The 27,150-nt window shown below is 37.0% G+C and overlaps 1 protein-coding gene across 1 annotated transcript in view; it reads left to right on the forward strand.

The window, feature by feature from the left end:
- PCDH15 (protocadherin related 15) overlaps nucleotides 1-27,150 on the forward strand; it is a 711,887-nt gene that overhangs the window by 25,101 nt on the left and 659,636 nt on the right. The gene's annotated exons all lie outside the window — the stretch shown is intronic.

Here is a 27,150-nt window from a genome sequence, read left to right on the forward strand (position 1 = left end):
TGGTCATCGTCTTTGTTTCTATATAAGGTCAGCTTTATCCCTATACATCGTTTACATGTAGAAATAGTAAGTATAGCAGTCTTAATGAGCAATTACTTTGATACCAGCAAGTGTTTTAGAAGGCAGGCAGGGAGTGGAGGGATTGGGGAGGGGGAGAAAAAGTAAATCCAAGAGCTTTCAGAGAGTATTAGTTCTCTGAAGTCAGATTTGATTTAATTAACTAGAAATAAAACTCATCATATCACAATATCATACCTATTAATAGCTCCTCCTCAGACCCTCCCCAAATAATCATCTGGTCTTGTTCAAATATTTTATTGCAGCATAAAGGAAATTTTAACCTTTCTTATAATAGAGATCACAAAAAAGCTAAAGGCCTGCTAGTATAAATAACACACAGTATTGCTGTATTGATTCTGACTGCCTTTGCTACACCCACTGCTGTCCCCTATCCTTTAGCAATTTTCAGGGACAGATGACTAATTCTGCTGAGATCCTTTCACTGAAATGACAATTCACAGCTCCCTCTTGGGACAGTCATGAGTGTGATCAGATTTTCAATCTGCAAACACTTATTGATTTGCTTTCTAAAAACTTCCTAAGAAATCCCACTTGGGCAAAGAATTTCTCTGAACTCTATCATCCTCTCTTACAAGTTCTTCAAAAGAATAATTATCTTTTAAATAAAACTGCAATGGTGTGTTCTTGATAGAATATGAAACTAAATTACCTGAGCTAGAGTGCAGTTATTATAATAGGTTTAGAATGATGCATAAAAATAGATTATCTGTCTATACTTAGGATATATACATGTATTATATAATTAAAATCATATGCATCTTCCTGGGTTGTTTTGTGGGCTTTATTTAATAATTGGAAAGTTGATGGTATTTTAGGGCTTTTATTCCTGTATTGGTTAATACAGAGACAACTTGTACTGGGAAGACATTTAACAACAAAGAAATGCCTGTTGGTCAAAAGGTGCCATAAATTTTTAAGTATTTAGTTTATATATAAAAAAATTTATATACTTCTTAAGAAATATGGCAGAATAGGCCATTAGGGTTTGATACAGCTCTCCACAATTATAAAATGGTGCCTTGCTTTCTTGCAGAACACAGTATAGTTTGGTTTACTTGGTCTCTCTTACTCTTTTTATACACCAGAATACCTTAATTAAGTCCTGAATAGGTGATTACATTAATCCTGATGATAGATTACATTAAATAAACATTTGAATGAAACTGTGAATTAAGACTAGAATTGGGGTTTGCTCATTATCACTGAATATCAGGTGCACTATGTACAGTTTTTTCCAAAGATCTCCACTGTAAGATGCTGGGCAGTATCCTTGCCTGACTCAGAGCATCAGTCCATGAGGTGAAATGACAGCCATTCTCAGAGAAGTTTTGAACTGTATGGATTGGCTTAATATTTTGCTGTTAGTATTCAGAGGGGAGTCCAGTCCTGAAGCTGTGTCTGTGTGCAGGGATTACCTGCACTCCCTAATGGATAAAAACAACTCTAAATGGTGAGGTGTGGTTTTGCTAGACAGGGCAAGTCCCTGTGATGTGCTCGGGAGAAGGTTTTGTGATATGAGTTGCTAAAGGGAGTGAAGAAGAGTCAGGGTCAGAATATTTTGTTTTTCTTGGGTTTGGTGTTTCTTTGCTTTGCTCTGTTCTGAGAGAGAAAACTGAATTTGTATGCACGCCTAAGTAGGGGAGACCTGACGGCAAACCTGAGCACTTCAGGTGTAAAATTCTGCTATCAATTCACTGAAAGAGATTCAGATTATGCTGAAAAACATTGATTGTGACATGTCAATATATTAACACAGGAACAACTTGCGACTGTGATGGGGGGGGGCTGTGTAGTTACAGGATTGCTTCAGTGTCACACCAGCCCACCAGCACACGCTGAACAAGATTGATTTTTAACAGAGAGAGGAAGCAAAATGCTCTTGTAATTCAAGTTTCCATCCTTTGTCTTCACTAGATGTTACCTCAGTTGGTCCTATTCCTATACTTTGTGTGATGTGGGGTACCAAAAGATAAGGCAGAAGAGCTCCTAACAAATGAGGAAAATTAATGTGGAGCTTAAAAAATACTCAGCTTTGAGCGGTGTCTGATTTGGTTTTGAAGTTTTGTAGGACTCTTTCCAGCATAAAAGAATTTGGTAATTAAAAAAGATCTTTCTGTCCAAAAAACTTTTCTAGTTTTGAAGTGATGGGAAAATACAATTCCAGAAAAGCTGTGAGGAAAGTAAATTTTCTGTGTTTCCAAGATACCACACAGAAGGCCACAGGTGACTGAAATACGAGGTTAGATGATGCCTTTGCATGGGATATAAGTATCTGCTGAAGGGCAGAGTTCAGGGGTTTTATTTATTCTGCACAGAACAGTGTATGACACTCAGACATACAACAAATCCTGTCTGAATAGATGTGAGGAAAAAGATCAGAGAGGAAGTGATAAAAATGGAAGTTTTTTTGATCACTGCATCTCTGTTTTTGAATCTAAGACAACACAATTATCTGAGATAAAAGCTGAAATTCAGAGCTGCCCTGCTTTGTTACTAGTACGAGGGCAAGCAAGTGCAGAAAAGCAGCAAAACTACCAAGTGAGACGAACAGCAGAAAAATGGGGAAACTGGAGACCTCTCTGAAGTTTGCCTTATTCTGATGTCAAGAAGTAGTCATAGGTGCTGCCTTAGGTTCCCTTACACTATCCCATAAATACGTGCAAGAGAATAATGGTTTGTTGTCAGTCCCTTTGTGATGTGACACCCCCCCCCCCCCAAATCTGTACACTCTGTATATTTGAAGTTATTAATGGTTGTGGTAAGTATAATTATTATAGGATCTTTGTCTTTCTCTTAAGTCAGCTATGGCACAGTGGTGGCTTTGGACCTTTCTTGTATTTACTTTGATTATCTGGGTCAAGTTATCCTTCGTAGTACTTTTAAATAGAAATTTTGTAAGCAAAGATCCTGCTGTGCTGAGAGTACCACTGCAATTTTTATTCACCATAAAAAAATTCTGTAGGTAACTAAGGAATTCTTTTCAAAACAAAGCATTTTAAAAGGAGAAATTGTAATAGTTAAGATTAATCTAAATCTTAATCATATATCTACGTGTGACTCACACAGGTTGTCTTTGTAGCTTGTAAAGGTAGTCTGGATGTGGCATCAGCGTATATATGCTCAGGAAAGACAGTTTCTCTTTGTAGTCCAGGAAACTAAAAGCAGTTAGCGTGGCTGTGAACCTGAGCTAATAAGCTCTGCGGAGTGGTGAATTATATGACCAAAATCATGGTACTGTGTTGATCACTTGTGCAATTTTTGATGGGCTTGCAGAATAATTCAGAGCAAGCTCTTGTCTGCCAGCAGTATATTCGATGAGCATTAACCGCTCTATTTATATTCACGTCTGCAAAGCATGCAACTTTTGATAACATTTTAAATGTTTGAAATGTTTTTGAATTCTCAGTGGAGGAAGAAAAAGGAAAGTACCAAGACTTAGAGTTTTATGACTTTCCAATGATCAGTTTGATGAATACATTTAGTCTTCAGAGAAGCATTCCTCTTGCCTCCTTTCCCTGCGATTGCTCTACCAAACAGTATTTCCAACCTTAAGTACAGAGTCTAACTGCCAGGTTGAATATGTTGCTTCTGTATAGCTTTAGTAACAAATAAATAGTAGCTGAAAAAGGATGAAGTTTAAAGGTAAGAGGACAAAAAAAGGGTGATAGATTCTGGTCTTTTCAATAGGATTGTTCATTATTTGCTTGAGGTAAACTGTTGCTTTTTTCAAGTCTTTTGCTAGTTTCTGCCTATCTCAGTATTTGGACCTTCTTTCATTCTAGGGCAGAGTGTACATGTGATACATGTTCACAACAAAGGATGTTGTGGCTTTCAGTTCTCTCTTTATTCCTTTTGTGTCCAAACACTCTTTTGGATTTGATTTGAATTTTTATTAATGTTGTTAATTCAGTATTGTTTAAAAAAGGTTAAATGGATATACAAGAGATTCCATAGCTTAAGGAAAATTTGAGAAGTTTGAGGATTACTAGTGTAGTGTGTATATCTACTATTAAATTTAGGACTCTTCTGAACTGAGTAAGTTTCTTCATTTTCCTCAACTTGAAAGATTGTGCTGAACAGCAGGTGCCCTAGCTATATTAACTTCATTTAAAGACTGCTCATAAATAGCAGTTCACTCATTACACTTCTGTGTTTCCTAGATATTAAACAGCTGATCCTTTCTGTTTGCACTTTTGTAACTGACCATGCATGTTTAAGCAAGCCTGTGAGAGAAGCGTTTATAGTTGTTGGTTTTTTAACATGATTAAAATTCATATTTAACACACTTAAATCACTGATGTTGCATCTTTACACAGTTGACTGACTGCATCTTTTTATACTTCACTTCAGCCTTGTCCTATACTGTTGCGTATTTTATGTACTAAATTTTCTGATCTGCGTAGTGTGCTAGTGTTTTTTCCCCTGGACTTTACAGGTGTAAGCACAAACTTTATTGATCAGTCCTCATACTTTAGGAGTTTTATTTAATGTGCATTGCTGACTAAGCTATATACATTAGGAGAGTTAGTTTGTGTGCTTCAGAATTTAACTACAATTGTCCTAACTGATAGTCATGCTTTAAGGATTTATTATTTTACTGTATGGTACTTTTATAAATGCATAATTCAATATACCTTTAATATTTTATGAATTTAACTCAGACTCACATAAAAAGAAACAGATACAGGTTTTATTAATCTACAGTTCTAGCTTGCACCATGATAAGAGTGGTGTTTTTGAATGAAGTAAATGCAATTTTGATATAATAAATAGGAGTAGATTACAATGTTCTACAACTGCCAACAAAAGTGTTGTATTACAATGCAGTTGTTGCAAATAAAATGAAATCATACACGGGATATAAAAAAAACTTCTAGAGATTCTTTAAATCACAAATGTTGATATGTAAATAGTAGATGTTCGCTAGATAATGCTCAGCAGTGTTCTCATCTGTCACTTATCTCTTACTGCAGAGACTAAGAAATGTGGCCAGAAAATTCACCTGGTAGCTTTCCTTGCATATTTTTTTCAAAAGGAGCTCAAAATGGATGATGTCTGTGGCCACGTAACTGTGTTGTGTTAAACTTATTTTTACAGTTTAAGATCGCTTTTAAAATTCCCGATCTTACTTCTTACAAATGCAATAGGCAAGCTTCACAACTCTGCACTGTGCTGGTTTTATTGTTCCTAAATCTAAGGGTAGCAAATGTGACATGATTTCAAATCTCAAATAATATTTGAGTCAAACTCACAAGATTGTATTGTGCTAATGGCTGGAGGTCATATAAGTAAAAATATAATGGTTTATTTAGGATCAAGGTGCTGTGATAAAATGTGTGTTGTTTTGTGCTTGTTGCAAGTGATTGGTGAGAATATTTATGTGAGATATATGAAATTGATTAAGTTCTTAATTATTTATTCTGTACTTTTAATTGCATTGTAATGGTGTGATAATAAGTACACAGTTGTGACTTTGCTTCAAAGACCCAGCTAGATGTGCTAAGTTACTGCATATTTGGATTCTTCTTAGGTTACAGTTTTACATGCTAATAATGTGCTATCATCTGCTCATGCTGGTAAACAAAATATAAGTTCATTGCCACTGACGAAGTCATGTGTCTTCACTGCAAAGGAAAATTGGCCACCTGTATTGCACAATCCACTATTACATATTCTCTTATTTCTCTTTTTTTAAAAAAAAATTGTAGGCATTTCTTTAATCATCACTTGGGTACTTTCCAGCTTCTCTTCCTGTACAACCCATATTCTTTAGTTACCATCATTTTGACTGGAGGCTGGAGGGACTCTGCAGAAAGCAGTTTTAAGGAAGACTTTCACAGCACAGAATTCATCATCTTGCCAGCTTCTAGGATGAGCACTATAGTAGTGAGAAACTAAGGTTGGGAGTAAGAATAATTTGGGTAGAAAGGGAACCAAGGAAGGCTCTGCTCCACCCTCCTGCGCAGGGGTGCTGCAGGGCCAGCTCTGAGGTTAGGCCAGGCTGTTTAGGGCTTTATCCAGTTGGGTCCTGAAAAAATCTGAGGGTAGAGACTGAAAAGCCTCACTGGCAACTTGATGCACTGCATGCCTTTCCTCGAGGGAAGAAGTTTCACAGGGTTGCTGCCAGCACATTTCTTCAGCCTGTAGGAAAATATCCCTTTCCAGTGACGGTATAAACAAAGTCTGTGTCTAGCAATAGGTTATTCCTATGGCTCAGGTAGCGAAGAAGTGACATTCACTTTTAAAAAATACTCTTCAAAAGCTAGCACTGAATCTTTTGTATCCTGGGATATTTTTGTTCAGAAAATTGTTATTTGCATTGAGGGTATAGAAATATTTCTGGAGCTGCATGATGTGTTGTATTTATTTCAGTGCAAACCTTTTGAACTGTTCAGTGTCTGGAAGGTTGGAACAGTATTTGAAGACGGGTTACTCAGTAGAGAATAGGAAGGAGGTGAAAACACTCTGCAAGTGTCTTTAATGATACGCATATCATCTCTGCCTGTGTTTGCTTGGAGTAGCTGCAGGACGAATGTCTATACTAACTCTCAGTGCATGTGTGAGATTGTTTTAATACTGCTTTTCAGAAAGACTTGTTTGCCATTTGATATGCAGAACGGTGTGGGTAACTTGGAAACAACTCAGTGCTATAAAGCATTCTTAGTAAAGTAGTAACATAAATGAAATAGAAAAACCTGTACCTCTTTTCCTTTCCAAATTGAAGTCCACTCTATTAGGTGGTGACCTCTGAGTGACTTAAAGTAGCACTTCAATTAGTGAACTTCAGCTCAGGTGATTTCTTTTCCACCTGGTTTTCTGAACGGTCCTGAGTAACTGCAGAACATCTGAAGGAACTGCAAGACAAGAAATGAAAGGTATTGAAGAGAAAAAGCTTCAAATTAATAGAGAAACCAGCATTTGAAAGTAATCCATAAAAAGATGTTGATTCTATATTTATCATTAACAGTCCTTCGGTCCAATGAGGTATTTTGAAGGACTTGAATAATTGAAGAATCCTGCAAGAGCTACTTTTCTTGAATTATTTCACCTCAGTTTTTGCTTCTACCCCCTACCAGGCCCCAAATGTATGGTGGATTTTCTTCTGAAATGACTGGCTGTGATTTTATCTGCTTCTGCGAACTGCTTCCATTACCATGTACAGCGATGAATTGTTACTAGAATTCATATAAAATGTGAGGAGAATGTTTCTGCCTAATGTCCTCATAGTTCACATAACAGTGAAGTCCCTGAATATCTCTTTTTGTTTCTTTTTTTTTTTTCTTGTATCTTATTACCTCATATCTCATATAAACTCAGACTGTGGTCTATAGAGGAATGTGTTCAGCACTAGTGTGAACAGGCAAGAAGGATGTAGTAGAACTCAAATCTGCTACCTGCAGTTAATTAAATATTGGTGGAAGTGCACGTTCAAGGTCACCCTGCTCTTCCTTAGAAGAATGAACATTGAACCCTAAAGTTTTTAAAGCTAGGAAAAAGTCTCTCATTCAGTAAGAACTCAGAGATTCCAAAATGAAGGATGAAAGGGAAGTCTTTTGTTTTGTAACTCATGTGTCTGATAGGCCTTATCCAGCACTTCGTCAAATAGCTCTTTATTTAGCAACCTCTTCAAGAAGTCCAGATTAATTGATCTGAATAGTCTGATTCTACTCCCCCATTACTGTAGATCATCCTGTCACAATCAAATGGGCTGCTGAATTCAATTCTGCTCACTTAATGTCTTTCATAATTGTGACTGTGCATCATTCTAGCCTGAATACTGCCTCTTGTTTTTAATATCAGCTGCGAGCATGAAGAGGAGCGGCTGCTTCTTGATAAGCAAAATGATGGACTAACTAGGTCACGGAAACTGTAGCCTCTGTGTGCATGTACTGACTTAGCCTCGGACCTGTTCTATGGAATGTCACAGGTTTCCATTTAAAGCTGTTACAACCCAGAAGTTTTCTGTGGTATGCATAAAGGTTGTGAGCACATGACTGTTGACCTATGTGGGTTGTAACGCACATTCAGCAAGTACTTCTGAAGGGTTTTCTCATACATATTACTGTGGCATACTGAAAGTACTAAAGCATTACATGGAAGAGCTCTAGAGAGGTGCATTTGTCCAGTCCATCTGATATGAAAATTACTACCAGAAATTTAGTGTTATTTTTTTAATGAAATTTCAATAAGTCATTGTCATCATTGTGGTTGATGAACCTGGACCTTGTGGAACACCATCTTGATATTTGCAAGCAACTAATCCAAATATTCCCTAATTTGCAGTTAGTCTTCTAGTTCCTAGTGGTTTTCTGCTGTACTGTGAAGCCCTGTTTCAGCTATACAGCTTCATCTGATTTTCTGTCAGGCTTTAACGATTCATTGTAATTGTAAGTTGAGCTGTTAAAAAGCAGTAGCCAGTGCCTTATATTGTATAGTGTGGAAGTGGCTGGCTGGAGTTACCTGAAAAACATTGTGTGCTCTCATAGACTCCTTGCTAAAAATACATGAGTTGATTTATCAATGTCTTACTTTAAATTAAGAATGCCTAATAACATAATACCATAACAACTGACTGTCTCAGAAATACCTAGCCATGTTTACACCTTGCTTTCATCAGGACCTTGCTATCTTTGCACCAGGTCACAGTTCCAGAGTCTGAACGGACAATTCTAATTGCTGGATTTATCCCTAAGGTTGAACTTTTGACAAAATAAATTAAAAAAACCCAAATAAATAAACAAAAAAACCCAACAAACAAAAACTCCACAAACATTTAAATGTGAGCTTTTTTATATATGAGTACAGACTGTATTAGTCTAAATCTTCACTTTGCAAGAATTTGCAAGTTGCAAGCAGGATAATAAAGGACTGTATTATAAAATGTATGTATATTAACTAGTACTCTGTAGCTCATATTTATTATGCCATATGTGCAGAGAGCATTTGTGCAGTGGTGTTTTCCCCTGCAGATGACTAATTCAATACAAGAAGGATTTTTGGTTAGGTTTTGTTTTGTTTTTTTCTTTTCCCTAGCAATGTCTGTTAGAGAGCCTTGCAGAATTGACTGAAAACAGTGTGTATACATTAACAAACATTAGGCTTAGAAAGAGCCTCTTCTAATCAGAAGGAAAATTTAACTTCAAAAGTGTTTTTCATGACTTTTTTAACTTCGGGCATATAAAAAAATGTCTAAATGGAAGGCAAAATATGGGTGATTATGTAGGCATTCTCTAAGAGCATGAGTAACACTGTTGGTGTAGAAACAGGAAATGATACAGCAGATCAAGCTTTTAATTTGTTTACCGGCTTTTTGTGTGGTTCAATGTTAGCTGAAGCTCAGTACAATGCCCAACCAAACACATGTGCCTGCATCCATCTTTAAAGATGGAACTGATAAGGACAAAGTATGTGGTATTTTATTGAGCTCCCTGCTACTGCAGTAAGCCCACATCAGCAACCAAAGATGGATATTCCTTCCTTTGGGAAATGTAACATATTGCCCCATTCTGGCAAAGGAGAATATGGGCTTGAGTAGGAGAAAGTAATCTTTGGGAGAAGTTCATTTAAAATCATTATAGTATTTAGTAGGCATCCAACTTTCTATCCTAAAAATAGTAATGATAAAACAGTAACTGATGTGAGATTCACTGGAAAGACAATTACTGGTATAAATATGCTGTCGAGACTTGATTTTGGAGAAGGAGTAGTATTTTATCTGGGCAATTTTAAGTAACCTATAAAGAAAATCTTCTGTACACTATGTATGTGGAGATGTATGTTTACAGGTTTAATGGATCTCCTAGCGATACCATATCCCTGTGGAACCAGAATCTTACACAACAGTATCCAATTTAAAATAACTGCAGAACAGTCATTTGGACTGAAATGACCATGTTTATCTTTTTGTTCACTAATTGCTTCACTTAAGAAATAAATATCGGGACTTAGAGCAGTATATATGTCATTCAGAGCCTCAGAATCCCAATTTGTCTGTCTGTTTCCTGTCTCAGTGGATTTCAGACAAAATTTCTCTGGTTTTGTGCTGTGCTAATGGAAGAAGTGAAATTGAATCTACCATAATTTAACTGCCAAACAAGATGAGTTTTCTTTCAGTACCACACAGTATTGTTATGCTTCATGTAATGCTTAAGAGGAACAGGCTGACCTTACTCGTTTCTGAATAAGAATGGCTAAACCAGACTTGTATAAAATGCTTTTTAATTTCTGTGTGCTGCTTTCAGTTCTTGATCCTTGTTCATGTATTTTGGCAGAGGCTCAATTTGACAGCCACTGGGAGCATGTGGGTAACTGGGTGTTTTCATGGACATGAGAACTCAACCACCCTTTTGGTTATTTTTTTAGTTCCGTTTTGCAGTTAAGATCAGGCACTGTTTTGTAAATGTACATGAGTGAATAAAGCACAGCCTGCAACTAGTACAGATAAACACATCACCAACAACAAGGGAGACATAGGACATATTAGAAATAATAACTGTCGTGATCTATGTAAGTTAATCAGATGCGTGTCTCTGATTTCTAATCTCTTGGTCTCAACTGCTGGTTACATGGAACAAGGAGAGGGATGAATGAGGAGTCAAGCACTGCTAATTTGCACTGAAGGAGTGGTGCATTTCATACTGTTGTTATAACAAGTCATACTGAGCAGAACTGGAAGTAAGCTTTCAGCAGAAGTCATTTTTAGAGTACCCGCAAATGATATCCCTTAATTCACTATTTTTCAGGGAATCTTCTCAGATTTTTTTTTTTTTGTTTTGTGAGTCAGTTCCTCAGGTCATAAAATCAGAAAAGGTTTTTCAATAGATACATTTCTCAAGGAATTGGTGCTCTAATGCCCTCATTTTAGAGGAGTGGTGCTGTCTGGTATGTGGTTCATCAGCATCAAAGTAGCTTACTGACTAATTGGAAAGCTCTTGCCTAGCTACAAACATTTGGGTATAGGTTTTATTATCTTATTTATTTGTAGGTGGAAGAATTACAGATGTCTGCCACGCCATAACGAGGAGAAGAAAATCGGAAGTTGCATGTGTTCACCTTTGGGACTGTTTTTGATGTTAACAGCACCTGCCCTCATTTTGATGGTACTTAGCTGGGTGGGATGAGCCAGTGTCCCCCCCTTCCTCATTTTCTCTGTCTCAGCACAGGTACAGGATTATTTCTGTCTTCTGCAGCACTGAAGTGGTTTAAATAAACCAGTATAAACAGAAATCTGTTTGGAAGGTGTTCATCTGACCTAGGAAGGGCACTGACACAGTGATGCTAGGTTGAAGCATCTGTACCCCAACTTGGTATTTCTACAAACTTTTACTGTTTCTTCCATCAGTCCTCCTTAACCACAACAAAGTCCCACCGCGCCCCATGTGATGGTCACTTCTGTCACATCTCACACTGTTATCTGCCATGGCAGGCAATTGCTCTTGTCATAACTCATAGTTTCTCATGTCCTGTTTAGTGAGAGAAACCTTAGGCAGGAGCCTGCTCAGCAGTTTCATCTTCCTGCTGCGCTGAGTGTCATCTCTGGGGTAGTTCTTTCTTCCTGCCTTGTCAAGCTGAGGCAAAAACCTATTTTTTTAATGCCTTTTCCTTTGTTTTACTACTTTGTTTACAACATGTCTGTAGTTTCATTTCCTTCTCAGTTCCTTACTAGCCCTTCTAAATATTGATCTAAACACAACAGAGCTGGAGGAATACAACTAACTACACAAGTGAATTTTCTGAAGGTGCTGAATAAATTAGGGGAAGAAACTTGACTTTGCTAGCCAGCATGCTCAGTGGAAACATGGGTTAAACCCACTTTGATCGCTGGTGTGGGTTATGTCAAAATGGAATTAACATAATGGATTTTATGTAAAAATCTTGAAACCTATCAGCCAAACATCATCTTTTTATTCTACCTACTCTTCTTGTCATCAGAATGTTGTTATCTAGAAGTTGTTGCCAGTAAAGCATTGTTAGGAGCAATGCAGCATCAAATTTTAACTTGAATAATTACAATAATCAGACAAAACCAAAACCGATTGCTGCAGTGGTCTGCACTCAGGACAATATAATTCCTTGGGGGACTATGCATGGTAACAGTTGGAGATTGATGTGGGTGGATTGCTTTTTCACATTCTATCTGAACAACATTTATTTTAGCTACATTGATTTTAAAGTATTTGGAAAATGTTGGTGTTTTGATGTAAACTGGCTGCTTGAACTTGGCATGTAGTAGTGAAAGGCAGTCATCCAATATGTACATTATTTATTTTAAAGACTATGATGTTGAGAAATTGTATTTTAACATTTTTAAATGCCAGCATCTGATTTGAGGGTGTAAAGTAAAAGAGAGGATCAACTTCAGTAGTTAAATTTACTTTTTCTGCAGCCAAGGTAATTTATTTTCTTAACTTGATGACATTTTAATTTTCTGAATATAGTCATGGTCCCTTGGACAATATTGGTTAAAATGAATTCTAACAGAAGGTAGCAGAGCTTAATTGCAGTTGCACAGCGGCTGTGGTCAGTGTAAAGGTATGGTGTCTTCCCTTTACTATTCATCTAAAAGTTGTAAGGAAACTGCAAGCTATATATAGGATTATATTAAAAATACTGACAAGGTTTTCTATATCTACTGCATCAATTTTCTGTATCCACATTTCATGAGGTTTAAAGAAAGTATCTCGCTGTTGAAGGAAACATCTATGCTAGTATGCTGGCATGTATCTACCAGGAATGGCTTAGGAATTTTCTTGGGCTGTCAAATTATATTGTTACAAATAATAATCTCCCTTTTTGCACTTTCGAAGAAAAATACCAGCTTTTCTTACAAGCTGCTACTCTGCCTTTTTTCTGAGATATGTTACATGGTTTTGGGCTGCTGTTGTTTTCATTTTCTAGAAAAGCTTTATTTAGTGTTGTTTACATCCACAAATAATGTTTTTGGAAATATTGAGGTTTTCCATGCTTATGGGGAAAGGGAATGTTCAATTTCAACACCCCAGACAAATCAGTAGAACAACTTAAACACAGAACAAAAGAAAATAAAGACTTGCGACACAAAGGCTGTCCCTATTGTTGAGTTAAGAGGAGTTGGATGGAATGCTAATTATTATTGACATTCAGCAATTCAGTAAGATCAGTTTATGATTTTATTACCTTGACTTCAGGTTACTTTGACCTTTTATGGGTCATCCTCAGTTTAGCTGAAAACTAAAGATGTTGAAAAATGGAGTATCTCCCATGTTAATATGAGAAAAATTGTATGGCAAGCTTGTTAAATCATTGCTCTGTGAATTTTGGAAGTTGATCTCCAAAGCCTGAAGAGCTCTGGGTCTATCTGAGCAATAGTCTGTGCCACACAGTGGTGACTGTGACAAGAAGACATACTTTAAGCAGAATTGTCTCATTAAAAATAAAAGGAGAAACAAAAGGGTAGTTCATTCTCTGTGAGCAGTCTCAACCTTCAAATTGTCTTTCTCTACTGGTTCTGAAAATTGCTTTTGTGTATTTGATCTGAAAAGCATTCTTTCCAGGAGTACCATATTGCTTTAGACAGAATATTTGAGGATAGTGAGTCTTATACTTTTACTTGCAATCTACTTTATGCCCTCACAAATGCACATTGGCATTTAATCTAAGTCTGTCCCTCTTTCTGTGCTGTGTGACTTGATTTGCCACAAGCTGACAGAAGGATTGGGACTTAAGCAGCAAAGCCTCAAAGTGATGTCCATGAGCATCCCAGTTCCTTTCATGGTTAATCACTTTAGACTTATTAACCTTCCAGATAACCACAAAATAAGTAACACCTGCTCTGTACCAAAAGAGGAATGGCAAGGGACATTTTATAGGTTATGACAGTCATCTATGTAGCATATAAATAGATTATTGAAAGGATTGAGTATCAGTAGGTGCTATGGCTGTTGGTTTGAAGACTAATATTACTTATCTTCAAATATTTTATCTGTGTAAAATGAGGAATATATGAAGGAAATGAAGCTGCATTCTAAGATGCAGGGGCTATGTGTCTCAAGAGCCTTTGAAGAAGTGCAATACTATATTTAGATTCCGTGGTACCCAGCTGAGTAAAGTTGTAAGATGCAAACTTCGTGACATTTCAGTAAATGAATTATTTAACTATTGATTGATTTTTGTAATCCCTCTTGCATTTTATTTGATTTTTTTTCTCTTTTGTCAATGTGGTCTTCACTTTAAGTAAATGATTCCTAGGCCTTCTTTAGTGTCAAACAGGAACACTGTTCTTCAAAGACAAGACTAGGAAAAACAGGAGATGGTGTTGGAATATGAAGGGCACTTAGACAATTGCATTGTTGTATTCCACTGGCATTTTGGTTTGGTTTTTTGTGGGGCTTTTTGTGGCAATCAGTGAAATATAATTCACTGCTTCCAGCAAGTTGGGAAAGTGAGCACCTTTTATATGCCTCATGGAACAAAAGGTCTTTAACCACCTGGTGGTGGGGTGTAGAGGAGATGGTCAAGGCTTTTCCCACCTGAGAACAGACACGGGTTAGATGAGAAATTCCAGTTAGATGCAAGGAAAAATTTCTTCCATCAGAAGAGTGGTTAAACACTGGAAAAAGGGCCCAGACAAGCTGAAGAAACTCCATCCTTGGAGATTTTCAAGTCTAACTAGGCAAGGCCTTAAGCAGCCTATTCAAGTTGAAGCAGGAGGTTGGGATTAGACTATCATTAAGACACAAAAAGGATTAATTCAACACAAGATTTCTTCTGGCCAGTGCTTTAGTTATGATGTTGGCATTATGCATAGATAGCACGTGGATGTTGTGTGTCTGCTAACTAATAGTTTCCTTCTATTTGTACTACGTTCAAAATTATTCTCTAAACGCAGAGGACAGCATGAAATGGGCAGTGAGATTGCGGAGTGATTTGTGTGTCTGTTATACTGATACAAAGCCCATGGAGATAGTGCTTTACCCAACACAGTACAGTTGGTGACCAGGACCTGAAATACCACTTGGAAAAAATGCTTATAGCAATTCAGCATTCTAAGGGCAGGTAACTGGGGAAAAATTATGCACCCTTCCTCAGTATTTTCAAACGCAGTTTTGAGGATAGCATGAGAACCTGCATCTAACTTCTTATTTGGGCTAAATTGACATAACATCTGTTTATCACAGTTGAGGATCTGGCCCTGTATTGCCTAACACGGTCTGACAAGAGCAGCAGGCGCTGGAGCAGAAAATTAATGTCATTGTGTTGTTCTCAGCCAGCGATAGAGAAAGAGCAAATGGTCAACACAGATGCTTGAACTCCCAAGTTTCTTTCATGAAAGTGCATTACAGAGCATTAGGTAACCACAAGGGCTTTTTACACATCCCTTTCTAGAGGAAAACATTTATGATAGATTAAAATAAGACTGTTGCTTACCCTTTAGTGGGAGTGAGATAAGGTTAATATATATAGTATTGAAAGAATGCTTTTAACCACAGTACAGCAGAAAAACTTCTTGAGGTTCTGAAATGATGAGAAATAATTTTAATGTGTTTCTCTTTTGTGGATATCTGAAACAGCCTTGCCACTACCAAGTTCCTGTAATGTAAATAAAATTAGTTACTACGGTTCTGTACAGACTGTCGCTGAACTTAAATATTGTGTGTGGCATAGCAGTTAAAATGCTGCTGTTGCTGTTGTTTACACACAGGTTTATCTGCCCCAAATAACTGATCAGTCATAATACTGGTGTAGAGTTCATGTGTAACTGGTGAATAGGAAATGCAGAAAACGCCAGTTTGTTGTTGATGCTCAGTGTTTGTTCTTTGAAGACCTAAGGGTTACTCACGTGCAAGATACGTATTGGTGGGCTGTACTCTGTTATTAATCTTAAAGTAGCTGTGACTGAGATGGTAAGATATAGGAATACTTTTTTTAAATTTTATTTTAAAAAATGCGCAAATAACCTTGAAGGTTTAGAAGTCAGAGGGGATTGCACTTAAGCTAAGTAGTGGCAGCAATGAAACAAAAATATTTTTTCTATGCATTGAATTTTCCACTCAAATTTGGAATCCCTTTACGTAGGGTGATATGCTTCAAAGTTTTTGTAATGGAAATATAATTGGAATGGAAGAACTAGTTCAAGATTAAATTAATTCCTTTATTCTGGTGTGTGAATATTGTTGGGTCAGCAGCTTGATATCAGATTGGGGGGGTTAAATTTTGCTAAAAAGATGCAAATGCATTTTTAGCATGAATTCTATAGTTATGATAAATTTTGTCACTTGGCATAGATTTATTCATATAAAAGAGTGAGTGCAGATAGGCAGGCCTGTGCAAATGTTGACAAAGTTTAAGTGAAGATCTTTCAATTTATTTTTCTATTTTCTTTTATGTTTATGCTGGCATTTCACTCAACTGTAAACAGAAAATCTTTCATTTTGGGAGTAGTTTCTAACTTAGATTAACTGTCCATGAAATTTACAAATTAGAGTTCTGTGAATAACTTTTTTTTCCGCATTCCACATACTCCTTACGTATCACACTTTTTGGTCATTTAAATTGAAACATGACTGTTGGGACCAATACAAATAAGATGGAACAATTACTCATTAGCTTGCATTAGTTCTACTGCATATTGCTTTTCTTCCCTGCTTTCCTCTTCTCTCTACTTTCATTAAACCTTACAAGGGAAGGAACGTGCCCAGACTGGAGTAGGGCACTTGTTAAGTGATTCTTAAAGAAAAATGTCCATATATTAAGTTCATCTTTTTTGTTTCTGAATCTTTTTCTTGCATGTATTTCTTTTAGCTTTTCACAAACATACAGTTGCCTTCAGATGTCCTTACTAATTGAAAAAGATAATTCCTGGGGTAAGTAGCAGGTTAAGACTTCTATTTCTTTACCATAAGGACCCTACCTTCCATTGACTTATTTTAATATGAAAATATTAAGTGTGCCTGACAAGGGAACTGCCTGTGTCTAAGTACCCTGCAGAAGTTACTGCTTTAGAAACTCAGAAGTATTATACCTAGGCTAATTTTATTTTATTTTAATTTTACTTCTACTGGAAAGTAGTTTGTGGAAAGGAGACAGCAATTGAAGGAAGCGTCTTGGTGCTGTGAATTGGTTGGTGAGAAGTCAAACCTTTTAGTTGTAGATTTAGTTTTCAAGGTTAGGATTCAAGAAATTATCATCCGTAAGAGAACGGGAATGGAGTTTACATACCTTTTGGATTAGGTAGGCTGTTGAGTAACAGAAGTATATTGAAGAAAAATGCTTGAAATGTGTAAAGAGATTTTATTTTTAAGATCCTTATTTGAGTAAAAATAAAAAAGGATTTTGTCAACTTGTTTGCTTTTAAAATTTTCATGTGACATCTCCTTTGGGTATATTTTGGATTATTAAGTGTTTATTTTGATGGTATTTGTCTTCTCAAATACTGAGGTGTAGTAGAGAGAGCACAGGGTATAGCAGAGAGAGATTGCACAGACCCAATCTATTTCCCTCTTTCAAAGAAGATCTTTAAAATCTAAGTAGGAAAAAGAAAAGGGACAGGTATTGACTTGGAAATGGAGAAAAATCTGTATAACTTACTGATTTCTCTGTAGATGGTAAACATTTTGCAGCAGGACCATCCAGCGATATGGCAGTATAATATCACTGTGTTTCTACTACCTAAACCTGATGCCTGGGGTAGTGCCTGGCAGCTGCAGGTGCTATGTAGGGAAGATCTAATACATTCCAGAATGGAGAGTTCATGACAGTCTGTGTGCTCTGCTCATTTTGTGTTTTTGCTAACTTATAAAAGTACTGTAGGAGTAGATTCCTTGGAAGTGTTTGCAAGGTTATTTTACCTGGAAAGTTAAGTTAAAATATAGGGCATTACCTTTGAATGTGTAAATATGCAATAGGTGTAAAATACTGGCCTTAGCATCATGAATATACAATGTGAAAATACCCGTTTTCTATGTTCTGTGACAGCACTTCAGTAAAACATCTAGTGTAATGAATGAGGAACAAGTTTCATATAGCTGAACTTTAAAACAAACTTTATTGCTGGAGCTGCTGTTATATTCTAGAGTGAAGTACATTGTGATAACTTAAATCTCTTTCCCACCTTTTGCTATTTGTGATTTAGTATTGTGGGTCATTTTAATTTTTACATAATTTTTGTACTCATATCTGCTTAGAAGCCAAATGGGATGAAAGGATGATTCATTAGTGCTCTCAAGTATGAGAATCAAAAGCTGCTCAGAATTTAAATTTGAGCACTCCAAATATTATACATAATTAATCTCATGTGAATGCCAGAAACTAGGAAGTTTGAATGTGTTAATTATACATAAAACATCTTTCATTTCACTCAGTAAATGTCAGGTGACCCAGATGTTGCTGGCATCCTGAACAATCTCAGGACATAATGACCAGAAAATTCTAGAGGAAATGGGCACTTTAGCGCTAAGAGAAGAGACACTCTTTTTTGGACACTGCTTTCCATAGGAGTACAAATATGCTATGTTTTCTGGAGTCCCAGAATGACCCGTATTGTACTACGCCTGGCTCTAATGGTAGCTGTCCTCACTGCAGCTCAAAAAGTACCAATGGAATTGAATGACTTTCTGCTCCACTGCCTTATCCAAATACTTTAGCGTATCATTTTTGGTAGCTGCTGAAGTGGGCATTTCTTCATCATTTTCTTTCAGGCTACTAGGTCTCAGTTGTGCTTTTGCATGCCATTTATGTAATTCTCTTGATTTCCAAGCTGCAGGAATATATTTTGTTCTGGACGCATTGCAGCAAATTAGCTTTCTTAGCCTAGATGTAGTTTTCCATGACCTCTTAAGGGTGCCTCTTCTGATGAAAGCACTAGGGAACCAGCCTGTTGTGTTTAAGAAATGGAGATTTACTGAAAAATGGTAAAAAAAAAAACAAACGCTATTGGTTTGAGCAGCTGAACCTTGAACAGGGCAGCACTGTGGGACTGAGGAGGCAGGAGAGGCTGCAAAGATGAATAAGGAGGGCGTGAGTGTTTGCCATGAAAAAGTCTGGGCTAAGCCTCTGTGGGAGGTTTTAACCCATAGCTTCTTGAAGACTGTAGAACCTGGAGGCCTACTGCCATCTCAGAACTACACGCTGTTGCTTTGGGCGTAAGAAAAAAACAAAAAACCAGTTATTTTGTTCATATCCTTGGGGCAGTAAAATTCAATTTTGTCTGTACTTGTTGAGCAGCATTATGCCTGCCCTGGAGAAAACTTTGTTTGTTCTGAAATAAAAATGATCAGAACTTGCAGAGGTTATTTAATTAGCTTTTTAAATACTGGGAAATAAAGGCTGTGTATGTTTTACAGCCCTCTTAAGTAAAATGAACATCTGTGAAAGTAAATGTGAAAACAACGATCTAATTTTAGTATATTCACAATCACAAGGTGAGAAATCTCACGAGGTCAGTGACCATATTCTAATTCTAGAACATATAATTCACTTTAGAAATGTGGTTTAAATTTATCTTTTCATGCTGCAGACGTTTGCGGGAGACGGTAAATATCAGATGGAGCTGCTAATGAATGAGATGTGATGATGCTGAGAGTATGGATTTTAATCCTCACCCCCCCCCCCCCCCCAACCCTCAAAACTAAAACTTCGGGTATTTCATATCCAAAGTTATTTTACAGTGATAGTTTAGTCAGGTAACTAGTCGTTGCCTTAGAAATTGTATGTGTATATATAAAATAGGCATTATTGTAGTTTTAAACTACTTTTATAAAATTATTATGTGTCTCATGATGCTGCTGGAGAAAATTTAGAAAAATATCAGAGAGTATTGTTGTTGTACAGAAAAGCATTTCATTATATGAAACAAGAATTCCAGGGAATAAAACTGATTCTCCATTAGGCTCCCACATTGACCACCACATTGCCAAAATAGGGAGCAGTAATGCTGCCCGACAAGGTCACTGATGAGACCAGGAAAGACCCAGAAACATCTGGTAGAAAAATGCATTCCAGATTTCTGCATCTGCCTACTGCCCTTGCCAACCTATGTCATGTGAAGGCTGGAAGTTGGCTTTAAGAGTTGAACATTTTTAACTTTTTTATTTTTTGAGGAAGAGAAATTACATTATTGCATAAAGAATCAATATTAAGCTAATCCTTAAGATTATATAGCTTCACCACTACAATTCAATTTTAAATTTTAGTGCTATTTTGAGGGATGTTTTTCCAGTTCTGGGCATAGAGGAATACATTTGGGATGATGCAGAGACTGAGGAAAGAGAAATCTAATGCTGAAGTTAAAACTAAGTTGAAGCTGAAGTTAAGTACTTCTAGATTTAAGATCCCTCAGTACCTTCAGGATGGTATTAAATATGATTTTAGAGAGGTTAAAAAAGCAACAAGCAAGTACTACATGCAAAGGGTCCTTTTTCTGGTGCAGAAATTTTAAGGTTTTATGTTAAATTTCTCACTCTCTAGAAGATGGATAATGACAAAATCACTCTCTTATTCCCTATACTTATTTTTTTTTTCCTTAATTGCCCATTACTAATCGGCTAAGGGCATGCCCTTAGCAAGTTGAAACTTCTCCATGGTCCACTACAGCTGCCCTTAAATGCAACAAGACCTTTTTATCCTAGGTGTGTTTAGGTTTAGGGCCCCCAGAGATGTCTGGTTCCACTTGTCACTCTGATTTTCAGAATTAAACCTAAACAGAGAGCTCGAAGTAGAATACATGATAGAAGTATTTATCTCCTATTGTGACTATCTCCACCCTCTCACATGACAAAATCTGCAGCCCTTATTCGCATAGTAATTTTTGGTAGTTTCTTTTGTTAATGCAGACAGACTAAGGAGACACTTATTCCATAGTTATTTGGCCAGACTTTTTTTTTCTCACATACTGTGTTGAACTATGAAATTTTTCAGTTCAGAGTTAAGAATTAAAGTTATGAATTTTAAGGACTATATTTGTTAACAATAAAAGTGTTGTTATTAAAATAGCTGGCAGCAACAATATATCATATATCTTTTGTGGTACTTAATTCATTTAATACAATAACATGCAGAAATTAGACCTTAGCAGATACTGCCTTTGTGGACATGGAGGTATTTTCTAGTGGAGTATAATTCTGTATTTTCAGTTCACATACATGGGCTGCTATATATTTGCTTTCCATAGTCATTTTTCACATACCCTTTACAAGCGGTCCACAAATCCCCATGCATTTTCAAGAACTGATAAAAATGGTTGTTACAATATTGTGCCACTTAGAGTGGTATAATTGTTCTGAAAGCAATAACTGTTGATTAACAAAAAGTAAATAAACTGTTGCTCAGCCACTTCTGCTGTGGAACTGCCCAGAAAAGAAGGCCTGCTAGGCAGTAAACCCTGTAAGGCATGCCAGCAAGTTTGCCCAAAACAGCATCCTGGCATTTTGGCTAGCAGCCAGTAGCTGTTGGCAGATATTTAGTTTCTTTTTACTAAACATTTTTAGTGCAATAATACAGACTCTGAAAAGCCTTAAAGAGAAGCACCAATTAACAACTGTTTTCTTGACTCTGTAACAGCATGCAATAGTGCTGTTTGTTACTCTATTCTGTTCATAGAGTACTTGGTCTTACTATAGCATTTTTCCCTAAATAGAAGTTAAACTCCTCCTTTAGAAGCAAACATAAAATTAAAAACAAAAAGCAAACAAAACAAAAACCCTAGACACCCAAAAGTAGTATACTTTGTACTTGACTGTGTTACATTTTGCTGCTGCTCTGACATTTGTCTGGAGTTGTAATACTCCTGTTGTTTGAAAATGGCACATGGATTTTAGAGTTGCAGCTACCTTGAGTAAGCTTTGTTGCCTCCTTTTGCTCTGCTGAATTATTCAGAGGAGGTGTTAAAGGTCTGTATACAGCATTTTCCACTGTATACTAACAGTATTTTCTGCTCCTGAAGACCTGTCAGTGCATGTATGAATGGAAGCTATTGCTGCTTTGGCACGGAAATAGATGTTATGTTAATTAGTTGATTCTGTGCTTACATGACTTCCTGAGAGGACTGGGAACAAATGCTACCTCCCCCTGTGCTGCCTCTTAAAATTGGTTGCAATAACTGTAAGTCAGAAGCTGAGTCAAAGTCAGTATTTACTTTTTTTTTTCCTTGAACTGTACCCTTATGAAGCTCCTTACTGACAATAAATTATCCAATAAAGCAAGAAAATATTCATAATCCTCCTCCCATCCCCTAAAAAAGAGGAAAAGGTAGGATTGTTCTGCATCTTCACAATAAAAAAAAAATACATGCTAGTATTGCTACCTTGATGTAAATTAGTATGCGTATAAGGCACTGTTTTGTCACTAATCCTGACTAAGCTTCATCTGTACCAAAATCCGTTCTAGACATGGCTGGATTTTGCAGCAAGCAAGATCTTGTAGTCATAAGTACAAAGTAGCCTTAACAGTTTGTGATGGGGTACATGAGTCCAAGCAGCAAGTGAGCGGGAAAAGAATGTACAGATTATTAAATCTAATAGAATAAAAATAATGAGCAGTATAGAAAGAAAAAAGAAAGGACTGAAAATGGGTGGGTGAGGAGAGAATAGAGATGCTGCTAAAGGAAAGTCCTGAAATTACTTTCTGAAATTGAAGTGATACGTGGACAAATTATTTTTAAAAAGTCTTGTCTCAATTTAAAAAAAAATAAATTAAAATATTAATAGATTAGACATGTTTCCATTTCCATCCTTATGTTCATACTGCAGCGTTTGGTTTTCTGCTTTACTCTTTGAATCTAATTAGTGTCTCTCAGAGTCATCCTCATTCAGTCTTTACAATTCGAAGTTACCTGGGCCAGATTCTGCATTTAGTTGTACTTGGCTGGATAATAATGAGTTGTGACTTCTGAATCACTCCAAGGTCATCATGCAAATTCATACTGTTGCACTGATACTAGTGGAGTCATTTTATCACTGAAGTAGTTTTAGACTTGGAGTTCTACGAAGTGAACCTCTAGCTCTGTGATCTCTTGCTTTTGACAAACTTTGGTGTTTTCTCAGAACCAATAAATAACTGCATATTCCATCTAGCAAAAATCGCCTTTTTTTTCTTCTAAATTCTTCCTTGAGCACACTGCCATCGGGAAGCAAACCTCAGGGCTGTTTGGTGGGGCTGTTACAGTTCCAGTGTAAGTATGAGTGTTTTCTTTGGATTTACAGCAGTAACCCTTCTCGTGTGTTTCTGTGCCTTATCTGAACTGTGCCATGTAGTAGAGAAAGCTCTCGAGGCTAACTCCCTGTGTTTTCTGTATGATGAAATGCTTTACATTTACTAGCCTATGTGAGTACAGTTCAGAAATTTCTTCAGGTTTATCCTTGAGTGAAGGTGTTGTGCAGGGAACAGAGGGATGCATCCTCTTTTGTCTGACATTTGGTAAGTCTCTGTTCTAAGAATATCCAAGTTTGGTAGTTTGACCATGGATGTATAACTTAGAAGCTACGAATAACATAGCATTATTGCAAAAAGAATGCAAATACAAACAGATCGCCTCTCTAAGAGCGCAGGTCATTATCAAATAGAAGGATTGAGTGTGAATCTGAATTTATTTAATTTTTTTTAGTACTAAGTTGAGAACTCAAGCTGTTGTTTTGCTAGTCACTGGCAGCTGGCATTTCTCTTATGACTGCTTAGAAGTCTTTAATATGTAGGTGGAACTCCTCATTTTTAATATATCTAGATTTTGATGTAAAAAAAAAAAATACACTGTATGTTTAAATGATAGAAACCCAGTAACGTAGCAGCTACAAAATACAAGTGGACCAAAGCTTCAGCCTCTTTCCCTCTGTCAGCCTCAATATGCTTTAAATATGGGTTATGTCCATGTTCACAAACAGCTGGAACTTTTCTGTTTCTTGAGGATTATGCCTCTCACTGCAGTGGTTCTGCACCCTTGTGGAAGTGCTTGCTTATGTCTGTTTTTACCTAAATGGACAAGGCAAGTGTGATGGGTGGTGCTGTGACTGGGTGAGACAGCTTCCAAAATCTGGTGTGAGTGTGTTGCACTGCACGGAAGAACAGCAGTTCTTGTGGAAGCAAACATGCATGTCCTTGAGGCAGGAGGGCTGTGCTAGTGCTGCCATCATTAGCAGAGAACATTTGCCATATTGCATTTTGTGTGTGTTGGTACTGCTGTACGTTGCCCAGATGTGCTGTGTCAAATATTTAACGGTTTTTTTGCAGTGTTGTCTATAGATTCTGTTCCAACGTAAGGCTCTTGGACTGGAGAGGCCATCAGGCGGCTGTTCTTCCATCTAGCTGTGCCAGGTAATCCTTCTGCACATTAATCAAGATGGTCTTAAATTGAGTAGGTCATTTTGTTCCTGTGTTTCCTACAGTGAGGCTGTTCTGAACATACTGCTTCATAGTACCTATGGCTCTTTTACACACATTTATATTTCTGCCAACAAGTTTCATTTTCCTTAGCTTAGTTTATTTGCTGTTCACACAGTCAGTGTATGTAGAAAGTAACAATATATTCTCTTGTCCTTCATTTTGCCCGATTTAGGAAGTTAAGCACATCCTGCCTTGTTTTGTGAAACAGTCTGTAGGTACTTCTCCCTCCCTAATTCTGTATACTTATCTTCATCTTATGTACACTGAAAAGAAGATTAATTTCAAGTACATAGGCAGGTCAAGAGGTCATACTGAAGATAAAACCTCATATTTTACTCCTCAAGATCTTAGCAGTCCTCTAGCTCTACCTGAAACCAGGCAAAATGGACTTTGCAAAAAGAAGTAGAAAAGCTCATGATTAAAATAGCATTTTAAAAATGTCTCACATGTAAACAGTTTGTGAAAAGGAGACATTAAATTGTAAAATCACTTACGCAGTTGGCATGTTTTGCTATATGTGTGTCAAGTAACTTGCAAGTTTATGGCATTTGAGTTATGATTTCGTATTTTTTATGATAAAAAATGTAGAGCACCGGATTTAACTGTGCAAGATGCAGAAAGAGCTGAAGCTGTTCTGCTCAGGTTTTCCTTTATCAATCATATAGTTTGATCACACAGACTGATTATTTTAGGTTTTTTATTTTTTTTTCATTCAGTGGTAGATTTAGATTAATTTATCTGTGAACCATTTTGGCCCATATGGTCATTCAGAAGTATCTTCCTGTTCTCCCCTGGACTGATCCTTTGCCTCTCCACTGATAAATAATGGATTTAAGGAATCCAGAGTGAAAGCAATTGGTCTGTGATACGAAAGGCACGTTCTGATTTGCTGTTTGAAGTTACTGCAAGGTATGTTAAATTAAGCCTCTGCTGACTTGACTCAGAAAGTTACCTTTTTTCATTCTTATGATATTTGTGTGGTTTTACACTGCCTGTCATTAGCTGAGAACAGAGTGCTCTGTAGCACTAACGAGACATTTCTAGGCTAGTCATCTGTGTGTGAAACTCAGAATCAGGAAGTAACAGCCAGAGGGTCTTCAGTACACTGTAATAATCTATTTTTTTATCAGATATGTGAAATGTATCAAGACAAGACATACTTTCATAAACTCCTGATGTCATAAAGTTTTCAACTTTCCTCTGGCACAATAAGCATACAAATATACTACAAGAATATTTACATCTGACAGTTTGGATACTTCTGCAGAACATATTCTTCAGTCTGTGAGGACTTGCCTGTCAGTGCAAGCAGTTCAGAGAGCAAGTGCTCACAAGCTCAGTACAGCAGCTTTTTCTTGGCCTTGCCAGAAGGGATGCTACTGCTGCTCCGCAGATCTGGCTGCAACGTTTTGATGAACCTCGTTGCTCCTTGTGCATGTCCTGGATTGAAATTTAGCTTACCGCTAGGCTCTCTTTAGACATGCTTTGAACTGGTACACTCTTGTTTTGGTGTATAATGTGATACATATAATTGATGTGTGTATATTTTATAAGGATAAATATTTTTATGAAATGCAGTGAATCTTCAGGAAATGAACAATGCAGAATAGGAAATATCACAGCTAATCTTACAAATGTGCAGTGCTGTTATGCTGAATATAAGCATTTGATGCAGCCTCTGAAAATGAGAGGTTTGATCATATACCTAGCCTTTCTCCAGTGTCTATGGTATAAATCACAGGTTGTAACCCAGAATATGTTCTGCAGTAATTTTTTGAGGTAGAAGAGTGGAGCCTTCAAAAGTTTTAACAGGTTGCTTAATATGTAGTCTGTTACTGTAAAGATAATATCCTGTTTTCCCATAGGTTATGTATGTCACTCAGTAGTGACACATGGTGCTCTGATGCAGACACAAATTCAGATCATGTAGTTCCATAGGACTGTTGCCCATTTTATCTAGAAATTGCAAAATGTATCGTACCATGAAGCAGGACTAGAAAAGCATGTCTGTCAAAGCTCCTGAACACTGCAGTAGATAAATGGATTCTCTCCCTTTTTCTGTGCTGCAGCCCCATTACTGAAGGTGGGCAGCTGGCCTAACCCAGACTACTTAGTTATTTCTGCTTCTGTATTCCATTGTTCTTGAGTTGTAGAAGCTCAGAAATGTGAGTAAATTCAGCATGTGACAGAGTTAGTTACTGTGAAAACTGGGACACTTCTAATTGACTGTTGAAACCAGTAAAATCTTTATTGCTTTTATTGTCCTCTATGCTCTGCTTCTAGTCTGTCTAGTGGGGAAAGCAGCTCCCTGTGTGTTGGGAATATCAGTTGTTTGTGGCTCAGACTCTGTGCTGCTCTACTGCTGGTGGAGCATTACAGAGAAACTCAGGAGGGAGCGTCTAATATAGCATGGCAGTTTCTCAGTGTTGTGCAGTGAACAAATTCTCAGATCACACTCTGAAGAAGAAGATATATTAGGTTGATTAGTAACCTGGTTTTGTCCAACCTGTAAAATTTTTCACAAAGAGATCCCACAGAAAAGGTATTAGTCAGGCATTATACCACAGAAAACATACCACAGGGGTCCAAAATAAGGTTGTACAAGCAGCCTTTTTCTGACAGCACTTCTCAGGGGTTGATATTTTAGCCTTACTTGTGCTTTTGTAAGTCATGTATGCACTCAGAATCAACTTCACTGTTTTAATAGCTGTCTCTCAATGC

The sequence above is a fragment of the Buteo buteo genome, chromosome 4 (genome assembly GCF_964188355.1).
Source record: "Buteo buteo chromosome 4, bButBut1.hap1.1, whole genome shotgun sequence".
Taxonomy (NCBI): Eukaryota; Metazoa; Chordata; class Aves; order Accipitriformes; family Accipitridae; genus Buteo; species Buteo buteo.